The sequence below is a fragment of the Oenanthe melanoleuca genome, chromosome 3, assembly GCF_029582105.1.
Source record: "Oenanthe melanoleuca isolate GR-GAL-2019-014 chromosome 3, OMel1.0, whole genome shotgun sequence".
In the NCBI taxonomy this organism is placed as follows: Eukaryota; Metazoa; Chordata; class Aves; order Passeriformes; family Muscicapidae; genus Oenanthe; species Oenanthe melanoleuca.
The window spans coordinates 100,561,206-100,580,295 of record NC_079336.1 but is presented as its reverse complement, the minus strand read 5'-3'; the positions used below and the strand labels follow the sequence as shown (position 1 = coordinate 100,580,295).

The window sequence follows — 19,090 nt, the reverse complement described above, 5'->3', positions numbered from 1 at the left end:
GCTTCTGACCAACAGTTGTTACTTTCTTTGGACAGGTTTCACTCAGCACAGGCAGAGCACTCAGGGTGGTTGCTGCCTGCATCGGCTGTTGGGAGCTGCAGGATGCTGAGTGCCTGACTTGATCCCAAAGCTCGCTTTTGGGATAAGGAATGAGCTTCTTGAGGTGGTAATGGTGGGCAGTTTGGGATGGAGTGTGCCCTGTTTTATCTGTTTCGAAAATAAACAGTCTAATCTCATATGGGATAGGTGAAATATTAATTTTTATTTCAGCCTGCAAACACTGCTCACACCAGTGTATCTGAGGAGCGTTATCACTGTAACCCCCCCTGGAGGGCGGCTCTTTAGTGATGCAAATACAGTTCTGATAGTTCGGGCTTTTCTCAGTGTAAGGAATAAAGCTGGGAGCGAGCATCGTCTTCCAGCATTTCAGCTGCTTCGGTGCCAAGGATTAGACCAAACTTAACCTTCATCAGCAGTTTAATCTAATGGTGTGGTTGTGCAGCTGATTTAAATCAGCGCTGCACTGGGTTGCTCTTCTCCGCCCTGCAGCTGCGTGCTCTGTTCTGCTGCTGCTGCTCCTCTCCCCTCGCTTGTTCCCTGCACTTTGCTAAACCAGCAAAAACCCTCTCGGCAAAAGGGAGCAAATTTTTTGTGTTGGCTTACAGAGCTGGATGGTGAGGCCAGCAAGGTGGCAGGGCCAGTTCTGGAGTGATTCCATGAGTTGGGTGAGCCACCCTGGTATCTCACTGCTGCTGGAAGAGTGTTCCTACACACAAGTGTCAATCTGTGCCGGAGACCTTCCTGGCCTGTGAAATCTCAGCTTTCCCTGTGGAGATTCCCAGAGGATTCCCTGAGACAGACCTTGGTGACTTGCCCCAATTGCAAAGACAGCCAGTGGCAGAGCCAAGATCCCAAACTAACAGCAGAGGAACAAAAACTTGTTCCTTTTGTAGTTTAAATCAGAGTTTTATTTCAATTAATAGAAGCTAAAAGGGAACTCGATGCACTTCAGAATAAAGGTACTTGGAAAGCAACATCATGGACTAGGATTTTTTTTTTTTAAGCACCTTTTGGTTTGGGTTAAGGTACAACAGAAGACCACAAAACAGAGCCTTTTAGGCAGTGGGAAAGGATGCAATTCTCCTGAACTTCCACTGGGCTCCTCTGCTGTTACAGTCAACAGAAGCACCAATTAAACGCTTCCTGGTCTGAACCGAGCTGGCTTCCAGTGGAAATTCCAGCCTGTGGACTCAGTATTGTTTCTGTCCAGAGGTCTGTATTACCAAAACTGACAGGTGTCACAGGGGTTATTCTGTTCTTAGCACTATTTTGAATTAAAAAAAAAAAAAATCCTGAAATATTAAAAATATCTGAGAAGAAAAGGTGTTTGTAAGATACTGGAAATCCTATTACGTGGCACCGTTCTGTTTTCCAGGCTGTCCAGATGATAGGTTATGGATGATATTGAAGCTCAGAATCATACAATGACTATTGTGTTAGACTTATACAATGAATACAGCGCCCCACAGTTGAACCAGGTTTCTTTTCCTATTAATGTTTATTTTCTGTCAAAGTGAAATGAGACCTCAGTTTTATGTATTCTCTCTATATAAATATTTCTCTACTTTTTCAAGTGCTCATGAAAAATGTGACAAGATGTCCACCGAGGTCACAAATGTAAGCATAAATAGCTGCAATTTAACATCAGTAGTTAGCAAACAAGATACCCTCGAGGTAAAGAGGCTGATAAAAAGAGGGCAGCGATGCATTAAAGATGCTTTATTTGGGGGTCTATGGATATAATTTAGGCTTCACAACAAGGTCAGACTGATTTAATTCTCTCTGCAAAGGTCAGTCCAAGGCCTGGCTGTACTAACCCCTGTGCTCTCCATCTGTCTGCAGTGCAAGGCAGACACTTTCAATAGGTGATTGTGTGCTCATGACTGGATGAGAACACATTGAAATTACCTCCAGGTCCAGGCCTCCGAAGGCGTTTACTCGGAGCCAGCGCTGACCCTGGAGTAGCTGGTACCTCTGGAACTTTGCACTCGGCTGCAGCTTTGAAGTGTTGAGGAGAACATCTGATATTGGTGTTTTCCTAATGTTGTAAATGCCCGTGAGTATTCGCCTTCATAAACGTTACCGCAGTGTCATAAACGCTTTATGCAGGTTTATCCTGTGACCCTTGAAACGTGAGTTCTTTCCAGCGCCGGCAAAAGTAGAATAATACACAGTGAGAAACCCCAAACCACTCCAATACTTTCTCCAAAATGAGGAAAAATGAAGAAACTGGTGTTTGTGGACATCTTTATTTAATAGTCCAGGTTTTTAAAAAATCTTCCTCCATAAGCAAGGGATTCTTTAAAAATAATTGACAGGACAAAATAAATATGCCACGTCCCGGTATCTGTTAGTCATTTTCTTGCTGCTTTTTTTCACTTGATGCTAAACGTTTCTGAATTCTCTTTTCATTTTAAGTAGGAAACAGGTTTATTAATCTGAATGCAGCAACTAGAGAAAATGAGGCCAGTGAATGATTTTTCAGTAGATATTTAGCTCACTGAAATAGTCACAGACAGCAAACAGCATTTGCTTTCATGAAAAAAAAAAAAGACATGTAAGATTAGTGGAAGGTACACTTAATTTTAAAAATATAAGAGACCTTATTTTTACCTGTAAGAGTATGAGGATATGAACAGATATTGCTTTTATTGTAGGCCAAAGCATAAAGGTAAAATAATATTAAATGGCATGAAATAATTGAGGTACTATGCTAACAACCAAACCAAACGAAAACCCCCTCCACAAAGTGCTCTTTCCCATATACTGTAAGTATTCCTTGGGTATAATACTTATGTTCATCTGGTTTCAGTGCTTATTTTACATTTGTAAGCAGTTTCAAAAGGAAAAAAAATGGGTGAATCTGGTTGGGAACCAATAAAATTAAAATCAGGAATTCAGATGTTTGGATTCAACTGTCCACAAAGTAGCTTGTCCTGTGTTGGTCAAGCCTGCCTACTGTAAAGTCACCTAAAAAGAGAACTGCAAGAACAATAATACAGATCATAACAGAGTAAATTAAAGGCAGATTTTCAGATTTCTGCCTGTCTTCCTTAGGTTAAATAATGTTCCTGTTAAACAAATTCTGATCTTAAATGATAAAGACTTTTTGTTCCAGGTATCTGACGAAATCACCTCTTGCTCTTGTGCACGATGTGTGCTGATGAATTAGAGATAGTATTTGGCTCTTGAGGCTGTTTCAGTGGCCCTGCTTTTCTAAGATTGAAGAAGGCAGAGAGAGAATCTGTGCAGAGGTCACAGAAATAAAATAAAAAAAAAAGGGTGGCAACTTGTAGAATTCTTTTTTTTATTAGAGCATGTGGTGCCTGACCCCTTGTCCTCGTGCACACACTCCCATTTCCGGTGGCCAGCTCACCTTTTCACTTGGTCCAAGGGTTGCTGGAACACCTTTTCTGTTGGAAGGTGTGCAGGTGTGCTTGTGTTAGCCACGGGGAGTCATTGGAGAGTGAGTGGCAGAGGAAGTCACCCTCCTGTGATATAAACTCACAGCCTCTGTGGGTCTCTGAAGGAGCTGGGCTCTTTTCACAGAGTGGGTATTTTTACAGTAGTTACTATTTGTGGTATTGTATTAGGAGTATTAAGGTATTCATTACACCAACTGTTTGCTTTAAAATACTTTGTGGGTGAGCTTTTATTGCTCAGGAATGGCGCCAGATGGACAGTCCTGAGGAGCAAAGTCCTCACACTATCTGCAGATCAGGGCACAAGCAGTGGCACATTCAGTTCTTCCTCTTCTGTCTTCCTCCACCACCAGCCTGACAATCCAGGAGGAAAAGGGCACTCCAGAGAAACCAACATTAGGGTCACCTGTTGAGGTGACAGATTTGAGACACATTTGTTGTAACTCCGTGGGGCTTTTCCCAGGGGCTGCCTGGCATTTGGCTGTTTACAGCCTCTTAATGTATTCTTCCTGGAAGTTGGGGCAATTTTTGAAGCAGTTGCTGTCTGTTGCATTAATCCACAATGAATAGTCTTTACAATATTTCTATCTCCAGCACCTGGAGCTGTGATTTACCTTTTTTAATTGGCTTTATCCCTTCAATTAGGGAAGGGACACAATTTCCAATAGGAATTAAACTGGTAATGTCCATCCTTGTGTCAATAATGGAAGCCATTCACACACAACAAAATAACCTGTTGTTCCTGGAATTCCCTGTCCTTTGTTTGCATCTCATTTGGAGCACTGCTTATCACTTTCCACCCTAAAATCTGTCTGGTTTCTTGCTTTCCTGAAAAACTAAGACCAGGGTGGGCTGAAGAAACTGCCAACTTGTCAGCTCTCTAGACATGTACTCATCTACCTGGCTGACACTGTTCTCCAGAAAGCCTTTGCAAGATCTGAATCTTAGGCTAGGATGGCTTAGACTTACATTGGAAACCCTGGCAAACATGGCAGTGTTGGCAACTTCCACCCTAGGATGGTGTTCTGCTGTGGCAGCTTCTTTGTTGGGGAAGGACCACTCAAAGAACAGTGCTGCTTCTCATGCTTTGCTTATGGTCTGCACACTCAAAAAGGAAAGCAAAAAGCAAATCTGGAAGTCTCATAAAAACATATGATTTTCCTCCTTCAGTGAGTGCTGATTTGACCTCACACTGCACCCGCAGGGGCTGCAGGAGTTTAAGGGTTCAGGCTCTCCTGGTCTCCAAGCACACATTTTGCTCTCTGAAACAGAAAAATCTCATGCCACAAAAATGAGAGCTGCTTTTTGATTGTGCGCTTGTCGCATTTTTTCACGTGTGAGACACGACATGCTCTGTCAAGCCACCGTATTCAAACTTCCCCTAATATATTTCATTTTTATTAGCGACAGAGGACAGGTGATTTGAATCTTAATCCTAGGGGGTGATGTGTGTGTGAGGTGTAGAACACCTAGGCGTGCGCTGTGGTGCAGCTATTGCAACCAGCTCACACGCTTTGCATATCAATCTCGAGGCTTTTGCTGTGCCCAGCTTTTCTAGGGGCATCATTTGGTGGAAATTAAAATATGAGGGGTGCAGGCCACTTTACACCATTGTATTTCCCTTTCCTATTGTTAAGTTTTTGATTGGTCTTTTCCTTACTGTGTACTTGGGATCCTGCCAAGTTCAAAAGGAGCAAAAAGCTGCTCCTTGTATTATTATTAAGTGATGCTTTCGACAAGTCAGGCTTTCAGAGAGGAGAAAGCATCAGGCAGGCAGGTGAAGACAATTTCTGCATTGCAGAATTACTGTCTTACATGCACTCATCCTTTGGGATGGAACTTAACAATTCACAGCTCTCTTGTCCTCATGCTCCTTGTGAAACTCACTCCAAGCCAATATCTTCCAGTTTGCCTCCATTTGGTTGGAATGGCTCCCTGATCCAGGAACTCTCTCCTCTCCAATCCACAGGTTGTAGGAGCAGTGTTTGGGGCAGGATTGCTGAGCTGCTGTTAGGCAAGAAACGGGACAAACAGGTTAAAAAAAGTCCGCATTCCCAGGTGGGTAAAGCAGAAGGAGAGCAAAGAAATGACCCTGGCTAAGCAGAAAACAAGAAGCTGTTATTTTGTCCTTTCTGTTGTAGCGTTTGTGTGGAGCAGCAGCTGCCAGCACGGATGGTTTCCCAAGTGCTCGCAGGGAGTCCCGCTCCCGGCAGAGAGCAGGGCAGGCACTGCCCTGCTGCAGGGCCTTTCTCCCGGGACAGGCAGAGGCCTCCCGTGCTCTGAGCCGAGTTCACGGCCTTGCCCCCACAGCTCTGGGGAAGGTCACAGTGTTTGCAGCGCTGGAGGAATGTGCTTGTGGTGCTGGCAAAGCTCAACGCCAGAGGAAGCAGTCCCAAGCACTTCCTCGGGCTTTCCTTGCAAAAAGGGGGCTGGGGGAGGAGAGAGGACAAGGATAAATTTATTTTGTGGTGGATATGAGTGGTGCAAAGCTGTGCATGAAAGCTGGGTAACATAAACCCTTCCCTCTTCCCCTCCCACACAGGGACCCAGAACAAGTTGTGTATGCTGCTTTACTGTATTTTGATTGATGTCTCAAGGCACGGACCTCAGGCTAGCCCTGTGTCAGGGCAGTGGCATCAAATTTTTAGTGCCTGAAATTAAAAAGGCCGTCTTACCTAATAGGGGGAAAAAATACCTTGGGACATTTGCAGAGAGTTAAAAGAAACAGTGTGTAATAGTGTGGACAAAGTCCTGACCTGAAGCACAATGAACTGCACCAACGCCTTTGGTACAGCTACAAGTTTATAGTGTTCTGGAGTGTTGTTTATGTTACTATAAAAAAAGGTGAGAAAATATATTCAGTTACTTTCTGTTTCTCCCCATTGAGCAGATGGCAATTCATAGCTCAAACTGTTTTTTAAGCCATTTCACATTTTACTAATAAGTACAATATGCTTTTCAACAACAAGCCTTGCTCAGGCACTTCTGCAGAGGTTATGTGGTTGCTCAGGTAGCTCAGAAATCAGAGGCTTTAGGAATCCTGTGCATTGTAGTGGCAAAGATTTTCTGGTCACGTCCCACGTGGTAGAAAACACAAGCTGAAACCTCTCCCACTTCTTGTTTCAAATTATTTCTAATTTTGCAGGCCACAAATAATAGTGTGCTTACCTGAGCCTCGGTCTGAGATTGTTTCTACCAACTACCTTCTTGGTAGAACAAACCACACTTTTTAAGGAGCTGAACATTCTTTGCATTTTAAGTGTATAATAATAGGTGGAGATGGCCACTGGGAAAGGAGAAAACATTGAGCAGTTTTATTCCAGGAAGTTTTGGTGCTTTAGAATGAAAGCTGTTAATATTGCACACACTGGAAAATTCTCACCATTGCATCCGTGGTTTTCTCAAAACCTGTTAAATTATATGAGTGCAGAAATAAGGAAGAGTGGGTTTTATTATTAATTGACACTCATTTTTAGCTGGCATGTGGTGGCAGGTCCTCCAGACAAACCCAAAGCACAGATTAGAGTGGAAAGTTTTGGAAATGTTCTAAATCTTTGTAGTATTGCAGAGGGGAAGTGTAATATTAAACTGACAAATTGAATATATCTATTTTTTTTTCAATGTAATTCACAGTTTCTTCCTATTATTTTTTACTACCCATGGAGATAAAGCAAAACAAATTCCTCAAAACAGAGAGGAATATATTTCCAGATACCTTTTCCTATTAAGTAATATATCTCTCTCATACATATGTACTGTCAAATATCTATCCATTCCTTTTCCACACCGCGTCTTCAGCCAGAAGTGTTGGCTATGCAAATATTGCAGAACCGACTCTTAACATATGTGCTGTGTGCCTGGCTACAGCTACACGGGAAACTCTAGGTAATAATTAGAGTCTGCATATATTATCTTGCAATTATAATTTTACATAATCGGTTATGTAATCTCGAGGCTGGTATGCGGTGAGAAACCGTGGTTACGTCAGAATTCTTCGGAGGAAAAATAAAATTATTGACTGTAAGCGCACGTCCTAGCGAGGAAGGAGAGCAGAGGGATGGCGCAGCACGGAGTCTCGGGGCGGTGAGAGCCAGCCTGGCTCTCGCTGAGGTGGGATTCGCCCCCCAGCAGCGAGCGGCGGCATCCCGGCGCTTCCAGGGGCATCCCGGCGGCTCCGGGCGGGGGCAGCGGGGAAGGGGACAGGAAAGCGGAGCGCGAGTGGGAAGGTGACAAAGTGGCGGGCGCTGGTGTGTTGTAGGAGCCCGAGCTCGTTCCCAGCTATTGACACGCTCCCGGGGAGGAGCGGGATGCGGAGCCGGGGCCGCGGGCTCGGGTCCGCTGCGAGCGCGGATCGAGCCGAGCCCGTCCGCCCCTTCCTTCCCTCGGGGGCTACGGCAGCGGCATCCGAGCGGCTGCACCGCCCCAAAGGGCCGGGGGAGTGCGGGTGTAGCCCCCGGAAAATAAAAATAATAACCCAGGCACGCAGGGAAAACGAACTGATAAATAAAACACAAAGTGAATCAGATGAAATTGCCAGGCGTTCGCTCCCGATAAACAGCAAGCTTTATAATATCCAGGTGTTGGGGAAAGCTGTTGTCTTGTAGTTTATAAATCCCTGCTGGTGGGAGGGAGGGTGAGAATCTTTGGAGGTGAATGAAATATCAAATCACGAGGCTGTATGTAGATTTATGATTGCATAAGAGGCTCAATCATTTCCATATATTGAAATGTGCTGTCCTTTCCACGACTGCCCAGCCCTTGGAGGGAGAGAGACGCTCGATTCCGCCTTGATCAATGCTGACTGTGAAGCAAGGAGGAGGAGAAGGGGGGGACCAGGCTGGCACCAGATGGAGCAGGGTCTAGGGAAAGGTCAAGGTTAGCTCAGGCTGCTATTGAATCGGTTGCAGCCTCACAGATAGATCTCTGCCTCCGAGGCACCCACTGGGGCTTCTCAGAATCAAATCTAATAGAAAAGGCAGTCACAGAATGAAATCGCTTCATCTGAATGCTAAAATTGTTATTAGGCTACATTAGAGAGATACCGGGCACATGATTACCAAAAAAGGAAGCATGCCTAGCAGTTTGCGACTGAAATAAAAGCTGTGAATACGTTGATACCATCGGCGATGTGCAAAGATAATAGATAACAGGAGAGAGGGGCAGGCAGAGACGCGTGTGTGTAACGAACAGATTAACATATTGATGCGGATGTGTGTATCCCTATGAAATTCTCCCCGCGCGTCGCGCTGCCTGCGCCGGGCTGTTTGCACGGACGCAGAGGGGAACGCTCGGATTCCTGCGTGTCCTGCAGCGGCCGTGCTCCTCAGCACTCCCAGGACGTTTGTTAATTGATTTGCACCGCGGTTATGGGCCGACAAGCAGGACTCCACTCAGAGGGGAGGTTTGGTGGTGGCTCCTTGCAGAACCCCACCTGCAGCCACCCTCAGCTCGTGTTGCGGTGGTTGCCGTCACTTGGATTTTTGATTTTAAGTCCTCCTGGAGTCACAAGGGCTCAGACATTGTTCAGGGCCGCTCATTTTCTGGCTCATCCCAGGCAAAACTCCCAAGTAATGTCATTATGTCCACACACGTGTGCAGCCAGCCCGCATCCCGGACACAGGAGCGTGACGTGAGCGCACACACACGCGTTTGGAGCAGCGGTGCTGCCAGCTGGCTTACAGAGATCAAAGTGAGGCTCTTACCAGTTACCAGCTCCTCCACGTTACCAATTCCTTAACCTGCAGCACAGCCATGTCTTAAAGAAGGATTTGGTCTTGTAAAATAAATGCTGGCTACACTAGATTAAACATGATGACTGCACTCCAAGGGTTAATAAATTTAGAATTAACAGATCATCCCAGCTTGATACAGCTACTATAGATGATTTAATATGCAGCCTAAGCAGGTTGACAGTCAGCTCACAGATGCAGATAAGATCAAACAGTCTCTTGATTCAATAGATTGAATGGTTGTACTGAGTGTCTGGAAGGTGAGTGACAGTACGTATATGGCAGGGGTTCTGGTAAAGAAGGGCTTCGATTCCCCACTGCTGTGCACTGCACTGGTTTTCCTTTTCTAGCAGTCAACCTTTTTCAGCAATCAAACCCGGAGTTAACATGAAAAAAAATTGTCTCAAATATAGTTCAGGAGAGTTATTTGAAGTTTTCAGTAATGAAAAGCTCCACACTTTAATGGCAATCACCATTACTATCGCTAGTCTGCACTTCAGATTCCTTTTCCACGGACAAGGCCGTCGCCACCCACTCCATCCCACAGGGAGTCTCAGCTGTCCACAGGCTCTGTCTGTCTGTCCACACCAGTCTCCTTCACTGGCAGACCTAAATCCACAGGAAGGAGCTATTTTGGAGGCCATACAAGGACACCTTGCCCCAGACAGCCCCTGGGACTTAGTGAGAGCAGCCTTATCCTAACATGATTCACCGTCCAGAGGCTTTGGCTGCAGGAAACCTCAATGGATGCAGAGTGACAAAGACAATTCCCCCAGAATGGAGCTTCTTTCTCAGCTCTTTTGCTTTTCTGGCTTAAAAGTTAATGTCTGTACTAACTCTTCTGTGGTTTATGTTTTCCTTTTTTGCTCTCCTGTCCTATTTAAATGGGAATGTAAAACAGTCCTCATGGAGGCTGGTGAGCAATGGGATGACAGAGTGGTCTCTAACAATTTTATTATTTGATCAAGAGTAAAGGCTCCACCTGAACCATTAGATTTTACAATATGAATATGTTTCCAGGCAATTTTAAAAACGCATATTATGCATTCAATAGACCGTCACAGGTCTGAATTGTGTCTTATTGTATTATATGGGGCCACCACCATACTGCTAGGGATATTTGTGCTAGAGTTACTGAACATCTGAATGCTTATAAATTAGCTGTATGGTTTACTTTGGTGGGGTTTAAAAAATATTCCCATGGTTTTGATGAATGCCCTGCAGAAGGTTGGTGTGATGAGCAGTGCTGCTTTGAATGTGCCAGCAGAGCAAACCCAGAACCCACCTGAGATCTGTTTCTTTGTGATTTTTAAAAATGGACTTACCTGTGAATTATAGCTTTATTTTAATCTAGAAACTAGTGGCTCCCCTTCCATCCCTCAAATGCTGAGTTAGAAAAGAGAGGGCCTGGATGTGTGCTTTGGATACAGATCCACATGGAAGTGCCCACAGATTTTCCTGAGCAAGTCTGCGACGCCATTCAGGGATGAGCCAGTCTTTTTCCTGCTCCATGCCTAGGAGCACCTCTCAGGTGAGCTGATACGGAGGCAAATCTTCATCTCTAAAAATCTTCATCTTCTAATTAGACACAGGCGACATTAAAGCGCCAGCACTTCTCAGGGCGAAGGAGAGCACTCGGATACCCCTTGCGGAAGAAATGGCCAAGCAGAAGAGCCCAGGAGCGCTCTGAGGAAGGCAGCGTGAGCAGCGCGGAGCGGGGAGGATCGCAGGAGCGCTGTCCCCGGGCACCGGGGGCGCTCGGGCGCGGAGGGGCCGCCGCGCCCCCCGGGTGCCCCCGCGGCGGCGGTGCCGCTTCCCAAGGCGGAACCAGCGAAACCAGTTATCTGGCAGCAATTTGCATATTGATGGTGCCTCCTGCCGTTCTCCCTGATTGCTTTACAGGAAGGAAAGGTAACAGGAAAACACAGAGCCCCCCTCTCAAAAATGGCAAAGAGGCTTCTACGTGCACGGGGGCTTTGATGGGAGAGTAAAGCCTGGTGAAGCCCATGGCAGGGAATTTGTTTGCCAAACTGATTTTTGTCTTAGGATTTGAAAGCAGTTGTGTGTTTCTTGTCTCTTTTTTTTTAAGTTCTGAGGCTGAAAATGTGAGGTCCGTGCTAGAGACGAGCACTGATCACTTCAGGGAAAAATAATTAGCCCGTCATATTCACTGAATGTGTACGTCTAAGGAGGAGGTAATCCTTGGAGATTGGGAAAGGCGTTGAATAGACACTTTAAAAGTACAGTGTCATGGTACAGGTTTTTTCAGTCCTGCTCATAAGCAATGTACAGATGTGCAGTATGGCATTGAATATAAGAGCTCACAGAGAATAGTTTCACTTTCATTGGCTCTGAGTGCAGTGGCTGCCTAAGACACACCTATTGTGAGGCACTTGAGGGGGCCAGGGCTGTGTCCTTGTACATCCCTAAGTGTGCAGATTCCCTCATTTCTGGGCAGCACCAAGCAGGGTGCCAGGAGCCTGTGGCTCATCTCAGCCCCGTGCTGTTCAGCACTGTTCAGGAGGAGGTGGCAGTGGATCCCATTGCCCCAGCCACATCTAGAGCAAACTTCTCCCTGCTGCCTGTGGGGGATAGCACTTGCAGACTGGTGCTCTGTATGGCCTGGATTTACCCTGTGGATATCTATAGCACCCAGACGTCTGAGGGAGGTGTGTGTCAGCACAGACAGTGCATGGAGCTCTCTCCCCATGTGTTTACATCTATTGCTCTCTCTCCAGGCTCTCAGATGCTCTGAAACTAAATACGATAGGGCAAATTACAGTCTAAATTGTGAATGCATTAATTTCAGTATGGTAATATCAAACATTGTACTTATTCCTGATTTCTGTATCTAATTTCCCTTGCTTTTTTAAATGCTGGGGAATAGTTGCTCAGTGAACAATAGCATTAGTACAATAACTCCCCCCAACCCCAGCATTCATACTTAATGCACATCAGCTTTCTATGTAATGCCATACAATATACTTGCATGTTATTTTAATTGAGTGAAATCTTATTCATACTGGTGGGAGAAGGCATTCTTTTCACTGCAGCCAGGATTCATACTGCACTGACAGAATTATGTGTGCTGACAATAACAAATGGTGGCAAAACTATCCAAACTGCTCAAAGAAGTGGGCTCTTATCACAGGTTATTCACCACCACTCCTGCTCCCCCTCAGCGCTGTGTCTTTCTGTGCAGCTTTGGCCTAATAATAATTTATTCTTCTGACTACAGAGAGTTCCATTAAAATATTATTGTAAGCATTTTAACAATTAAGCTGAAATTTTGCTTAGAATAAATTTGGCAAAGGAGAAAACCCACAGTAAAACTGTCCTTATTTTTAAGCAGAGAAAAAGGACTCTGCTCTCTCAATTATTTTTCATCTAGATCCTCACACAAACTATGTAATGTTCTGCAAAGCAGAAGCATTTCTTCTTAGCTGAAGCTAAAAGCTAAACCTAAATGTCACCTGAAATAGTAATATAAAATGAATATAGAGAATGATGATTGTGTATGTTAAATTTCAGTCCAATGCATTCTAAGTGACTAAAACTTCAAGCTCTAAAAAGCAATGTGAGTTATTTACAGAAGATGTTAAGGCACCAATCTAACAGCATGCTTGAGTACATGCTTACTTTAAGCATGTAAGTACAGCTGATGTGCCCAAAGATAAATATGTGCTTAAGAATTTTGCAGTACCTGAGGCCAAGTAGATTCCTCTGGCAGGGGTTATATCAAGCAGAGTGAGAGGAGGAAAATCCTTTTTTATTGCACTGTCCTTTCTACTGTCCCTCACACCAAGTGTGCTAGGAAGGAGGGACTGTGTTCAGCAGCAGATAAGTAAACAACTAAATCTTTCTTCATCTTGTGTAGCAAAACTAATTTCTCGATAGAAATAATTTCTTTTTGATTGCTGGTATTGGGTTTCTCAGATTAGTGAGTTATTTTTGTTATTCTACTTTTTAAAATTGATTTGAGGTATAGCTGTATTTATTTTTCAAAACATTTGCCTTTCACTCCCTGCCACATCCAGAATAGGGCTTCCCAGATTTCCTCATCAGGACAGTTTGATCCCCTTGGATCTAATCTTGCATAGAAATGCACTTATCAGCTCAAGTCAGTACAGGAATTTAAGAAGCTGTTTGTGTCAATGACCTGTCTTCCTACTGCTCATGGGCTTGGACACAGTGACCTGCTTAGATGCACAGCCTGGGATCTCAGCAGTGTCTCAAAAGGACCAGCTTATGCCATCACGGGTTCCTGTGCAGCCAAGACAGATGGGGGGATTTGGATGTGTGGAACATCTTGCTGAGGAACACCTGGATTCTCACAGTGCTTTGTTTTGGAATGGCTTGCACAGGGCACAGTCCTGCAGTGTGAGAGCCCCAGGCTTGGTCAAAACTCTTACTGAAACAGATGGGAGATGCTGCTCTTGAGTTCAGGTGTCCCTGCTCCTGAACAGTGTGGGGAGGTGTGCATGGAAACAGTGGGATCCAGCTCTGTGAGAGCAGTTCATTCACAGCTCCTGGCTCATCTTTCTGGCCCTGGGCTGGCCTTTGTTTGCTCTGGGGTCAAAGGAAACCTCAAGTCTTCATCTAAACTAAACATGCATTTTTTGTCTTAAGTGTGATTTGAGGTGATAAAAACTGACTTTTGGAAGTTTAAAGCTAGAGAAAAGTAGGAAGCATTTATCAGCAAAATCCTTTGTAACACAAACCAGTATTTAAACTCAGGTTCAATAATCAAAGCTGAGTGGCTCATCCCTTTCTAAGTGATGCCAGCACACAGGTAGGACTCATTTCCACACATTTCTGGGGGGAAGATAAAGCCCAGGAAGATTAAAAGATTCCGAGAATCTGTTAGCAAAGACATTTATTTATGTTCTCTTTATCTTACACATTTAGGACCCTCTTTGGAGATAACTAAAGTGTCATTTCTTGTTCCTGCCCTCTTCTCAGGGTATAGGAACACGCAGGTGGGTCAGGGTGGCAGGTGTGCCCTGTGAAATCCTCAAAGTAGCTGTAGCTTTACCTTGGGTTTCTATACATATTCCAGTGAGTATGGAGCTTCAGAAGAACTAGAAGTACCAAATTCATACCCTAGATGTCAGTAAAAGAAAAAAACATTAAAACCCATTAAAAATCATTTTATAAAAGTCTGTGAATCAAGCAATGGGTTAGCCAATTATTCATAAGATAATTCCCTATATGGACTGACAGTTGGAGTCCCAAGTTTCAGTTCAATCAAATTTACACAGCCCAAGTTATAACCTCTTCAAGATGGGGATTGTAACAGGAGCACTGACAGACCATAACTACTGTGCCTCTTTAGCAACAACAGCTCAGCTGCTCACTCGTGCTATGGCTGCTGGTGCTGCAATAATTAAGACTGTATGGATTTGCATTATAGGTCAGGTTCTGGGAGGTTTTAAATGCACATAGTTTAAATCATGTCTGCTTGAAATGTAGCATAGAAATGCTCAGGGGCAGGTTACGTGTTTACTTATAAAAAGATGTATAAATATTAAACCTACAATATGACAACTAAATAAGTAGTGCAGACTAAACCCAGTTTGGCTGAAATCAAATATTTGATTAAAAATGAGATTTTTAGTAATGCCTTCCTCTGTCTGCCCACACACAAGCAAAACTCTTTGTGTGCTTCAAGGGAGGGTTTTTGCCACTTCAAAGTCTGTTCCCTGAGCACTTTGTGCCATTTATTTTTTAGTCATCCCCAGAAAGCCCATTCAAGGTTCAGGGCTCCATCGTGCTAGGTGCTGTGCAAGCAGAGGCAGGCTGAAATCCCAGGCCTTGCTGAAACCCATGGAAAAAAAATTCTCCCAAAGTTCAGGATTTTATTCCAGGTCCTGCCTAGGGCGAGCCGATAACGAAATCTTTGTGTCACCTGGCGCTCAGGTGTCTGTGATCCTGCACGGACTCGCTGCTGTCTGCGCTGTGCTTGCTAGTAAGAGCTTGCAAAATCAGTTTATTTTGAGCCTTTATTAAAAGGGGGGGAAAAAAAAGGAGAAAAGGCGAAGCAGCGCGCCCAAGTTTCTCCTGCGGGAATACTAATGCACATTCTAGAAATAGTCCTCTGCTCATTCACGGGAGTCAGCCTGGTGTGATAAGAGTTCCACCCACGTTGCCTCCGCCTGATTGAGACTATCAAGACGGTGTGGGAAAGCACCCCGTGCGATCTGCCGTTATATAATGCAGCCCAGCTCGGGGGAACTGGCAGAGTTTTGGAATTTGTGTTTGGTCCTAATGTTCTGTAATGTTGGCAAGTGAGATTCCTGCTCTGAGTGAGTGACAGTTGGAGCTTTGAAGCAGGAACATTTGCCCACCAAAGTTGCTGAACTCACCCACTGCCAAGTCTGTCACTAAATTAGCAGATAGGCAGGGACAGCAGTACGTGGCATGAACTGTGCCACACTCCTTTGCACCTTCAGGTCCCAGTCCTGGGTGCCTGCCTGGATGGAGAAAGGCCACACTTCTCAATGTTAATTTTATGTCTTTCTACAGCAACCTCTAAGAATCTCAGGTGCTTGAATGTAGGGAGGACCACGCTGTTTCTCAGGCAGAGAGCTGAGGTACGAGGATAGGGACGGACACATTTTGGCAGGTTTAAATCTTACACTAAGAATCTTCTCACCTGGGCACTTTGTCCTGCTGCTGCAGGTTACTGCCATTGCTGTGGTACAGGGATGGGTGCCCATCTCTGCTCTCAGCTGCTCCAGGGCATGAGCTGGTGTCTCAAGGCTCTGCTTCACATGGGACAGCCTGAGCTGGGATGGGCACTCAGCTAATGAGACAGACCCTTCTCTAAGGTTAGCTTCCCCTTGGAGGCAGCCTCAAACCCACCATGGCTCTGATTTCAGTGTGTACCTGACAATTTGCTGAGGTGTAGGGCCACATTCCCTCCAGCTGACTTTGCTCTGGGGCTAGGAGTGTGTAGCCAGAGAGCAGCTGATAACATGGCCAGGGTGACAGCAGCTCCAAACGCTGCAGCACGGCTGCGAGGCATCCCCTGCAGCCTGGGCAAAGAACGATTGTGGAGCAGGAGGTGACACAGGCTTGTGTTAATCCACAGAACGTGATCACTGTCACCTGTGCTGGCCTGGGTTTGTTTCCACCTGCCCTTCCAACCTGCCAGGGTTTGTAGGTGTTAGCAGTCAGCATTTGGGCATTTCTCACTGTGTTCACCTGCCCCTTGCACTGGGTTTGTTAGTACAACCCAGCAAGGGACACCAGCAGTACAGGGAGGGCTGGAGATGCTCGCTGTGTCCCGGAGGTGCTGCAGGGGTGGAGGCAGAGACCAGAGGATGCAGTTGTGGGGTGCAGGGGCAGGGATGGGGCGCACCGCCCGTGCTCCCCAGCTCTCCTGGGGCGCCGCCAGCCCCAGCTGTGCCCTCTGGCCCTGTCTTTGCCGCCGCTGCCGGGGCCAGCTCGGAGGCAGCTCAGCCCCCTGCCCCCGGCCGCGCCGGGGCTGACCCTGCTGCCATCATCAGCCTCTGCGGCAGCGCCGGGGGCCATCCGACCCCCCTTTCCGCGGGGTGTCCGAGCCCAGCACACTGCCGGGGGGACCCGGGTGTCTGGGGGGGCTCAGCCCGGTCCTGCGGCCGGGGCGGCCCCGCGTCCCTCCCCGGAGCGCACGGCGCTGGGCTGAGGCTGTAGCAAACTCCCTCTCGCAAGAGCTGTTTGTTGACCACATTCACGTTCAGAGCCCTGAAGCTAAAAGCACTTTACACCATAAAATAAAAGCACTGTCTTTTTTTCTAAAAGGTTACGTCTGGAGGCCACGCTGCTCATACTTCATACAGAAAACTACTGAAAGGGCTATGAAATCCTCTATGATTTACACTCCCTCTCAGTGCATTAGGATATAGATCTACTCGACTCTAAAAATACTGTGGAGTTTCTAACCGACGTGAATATATGTGCATTATTTCAGAAAGTCTGTTAGAAAACTTGTCAACACATTATAAAGCATAAACCAGGACTTGGCCATTAAATACAGAGATCAGAGACAAAATGTATACGGCAGGAAGTACCGAGAAAAGTCCCTCCATTCAAAAAAAAGTCTATTAGCTAAAAGTTTACACACAATATACACCAAAAGGTTTAGAGCGAGACCGTGGACCGCAATTACAAGGCATAAATGGAATCAGTAGGGGCTTTACAGTCCCCAGCGCAGTTAACTGGGCTGCCAGAAAATAATTTTAATATTGTCATAATTTATTACCCACCGAAAGCCACATCAAGGATTGTAAATACAGTCACTTTGTGTCCACGACTGCTCGTTAAACGGCCTCGTTCCCTTCCCCTAAAAATACAATGAAATAAAAACCCACCTGCATTATTAATCTGCGGTCATGCCGTGTTAAAAATGTCTTCTCACTCCTTTTCTTTCTTGAGGTTTGTTATCTCCCTCCAATCACATGACAATGCGAAGCGCTGTGGGGTGGGGGGGGGGATACAGAAACGAGGGGGAGCCAGCACTATTGCGATCAAATGCTAATATTAATAATTATCCAGCCAGGATGAAATATTATTTTTAAGGCAGCGAGTTTCCATTTAAATCGAGGCATTTTTACAGTGCTGGAATTAAGGGCATGCTGATGGTAAGAACATCCTCGCTGCCGTTCATGAAAGCATCTGTAAAATTAGCTCCTGACTGTAGGTTTTGAGATGCGGTCTGGGAAGTCACCTCTGGAATCTCAAACACGGCACGGTAATGAAACAGATTTAGTTGTCACCAAGTGCTTAATTTGCTATGATTTTTGAAAAAGAAAATCAATGAAACGATGCCTGTGATTGGGAATAAGCACAGGTAGGTGCTCTGATGCAGGTTGGCTTTAGAGAGCGTAATGAATTGTAATTCAGAGGAGTGTTAACTGCGAACCGCAGAACCTTTCAGGGGTAATAAAGTCATTACTTTTTACATTGCAGCCACCTTCAAAAGCTTTATACGTGCCATTAGATATAAATCAAGCCCCGTATATATATCTGCATCTCCGGTACAGACACACACGCCCGTGTTCCGCGCAGGAACATGTGCACAGCCAGCCGTGCGAGCGGCGTGAGCCCCGGAGCCGCCGCTGTTTGTCCCCTGCGGCTGGGTCCCCCCGCACCCTGCCCCGTACCGCGGGGCGCATCCCGCGCCGCTGGATGAAGGAGGGCAGCGGGGCCGCGGGGGGCCGGGCGGCGGCGGGCGGAGCCGGGGGGCGGCTGGCGGGAAGCTGAAACCATCCCGGGGCGAGCGGCCGGGCCCCGGCCCCTGACAGCTCCGCCAGCAGGTCCCGCCGAGCCCCGGCCCCGCCGGCCCCGCCGCCCCCTCCCTGCCCCGGGCGGCCGCGCTCTGCCCGGCGAAGTCTCCCGTGCGGCGGCGGGCAGCTCCTCGTCCCCGGGCTCGCTGCGCTCCTTGCCGGCCGCCGCCGTCCCGGGCACGGTCACCCCCTCGCACTCCCCTCGCAGCCGCACTTTGCTCCGCACACGCGTTCGCCTCCTGAGCTTATTTCTACCGCAACCTGATCCCTCCCGGTGCCGGCAAGGTCCGCCTCGCTCCGGGTCCTTTAGCGAAGTTGCAGCCGCCGCCGCATCCTCCCAACTCCAGCCACTTCTCGGTGCCTCCTGCCGCCTCGCCTCCCCCCTCTCCCGCCCTCCCCCGTTGCCAGCCCGCTGCCCGCGCCGCCCCGCCGCCGGCAGCCCCGCGTTTCGCTTTCGTTGAGAGCCCGTGGCTGCGGGCAGGGCTCGGAGCGCCGCCGGCAGAGGAAGGGGGCTCCGGGGCTGGCGGGCGGCAGCAGCCCGCGGGGAAAGCTGCGAGGTCCCGCCGCCCTCCGCTCCCCCCGCGCCCAGCTCCCGCGGCTTCTCCTCCCG

At 46.9% G+C, this 19,090-nt stretch overlaps 1 long non-coding RNA gene across 1 annotated transcript; it reads right to left on the bottom strand.

Moving 5' to 3' along the window:
- Nucleotides 1-14,070: 14,070 nt before the first annotated feature.
- LOC130250959 (uncharacterized) lies at nucleotides 14,071-18,361 on the bottom strand. The gene is made up of 2 exons (XR_008840079.1): nucleotides 17,566-18,361; nucleotides 14,071-16,360 (listed from the first exon to the last, which is right to left on the bottom strand). It is a non-coding gene; the product is annotated as an uncharacterized LOC130250959 (long non-coding RNA).
- Between the last annotated feature and the right edge of the window lie 729 nt (nucleotides 18,362-19,090).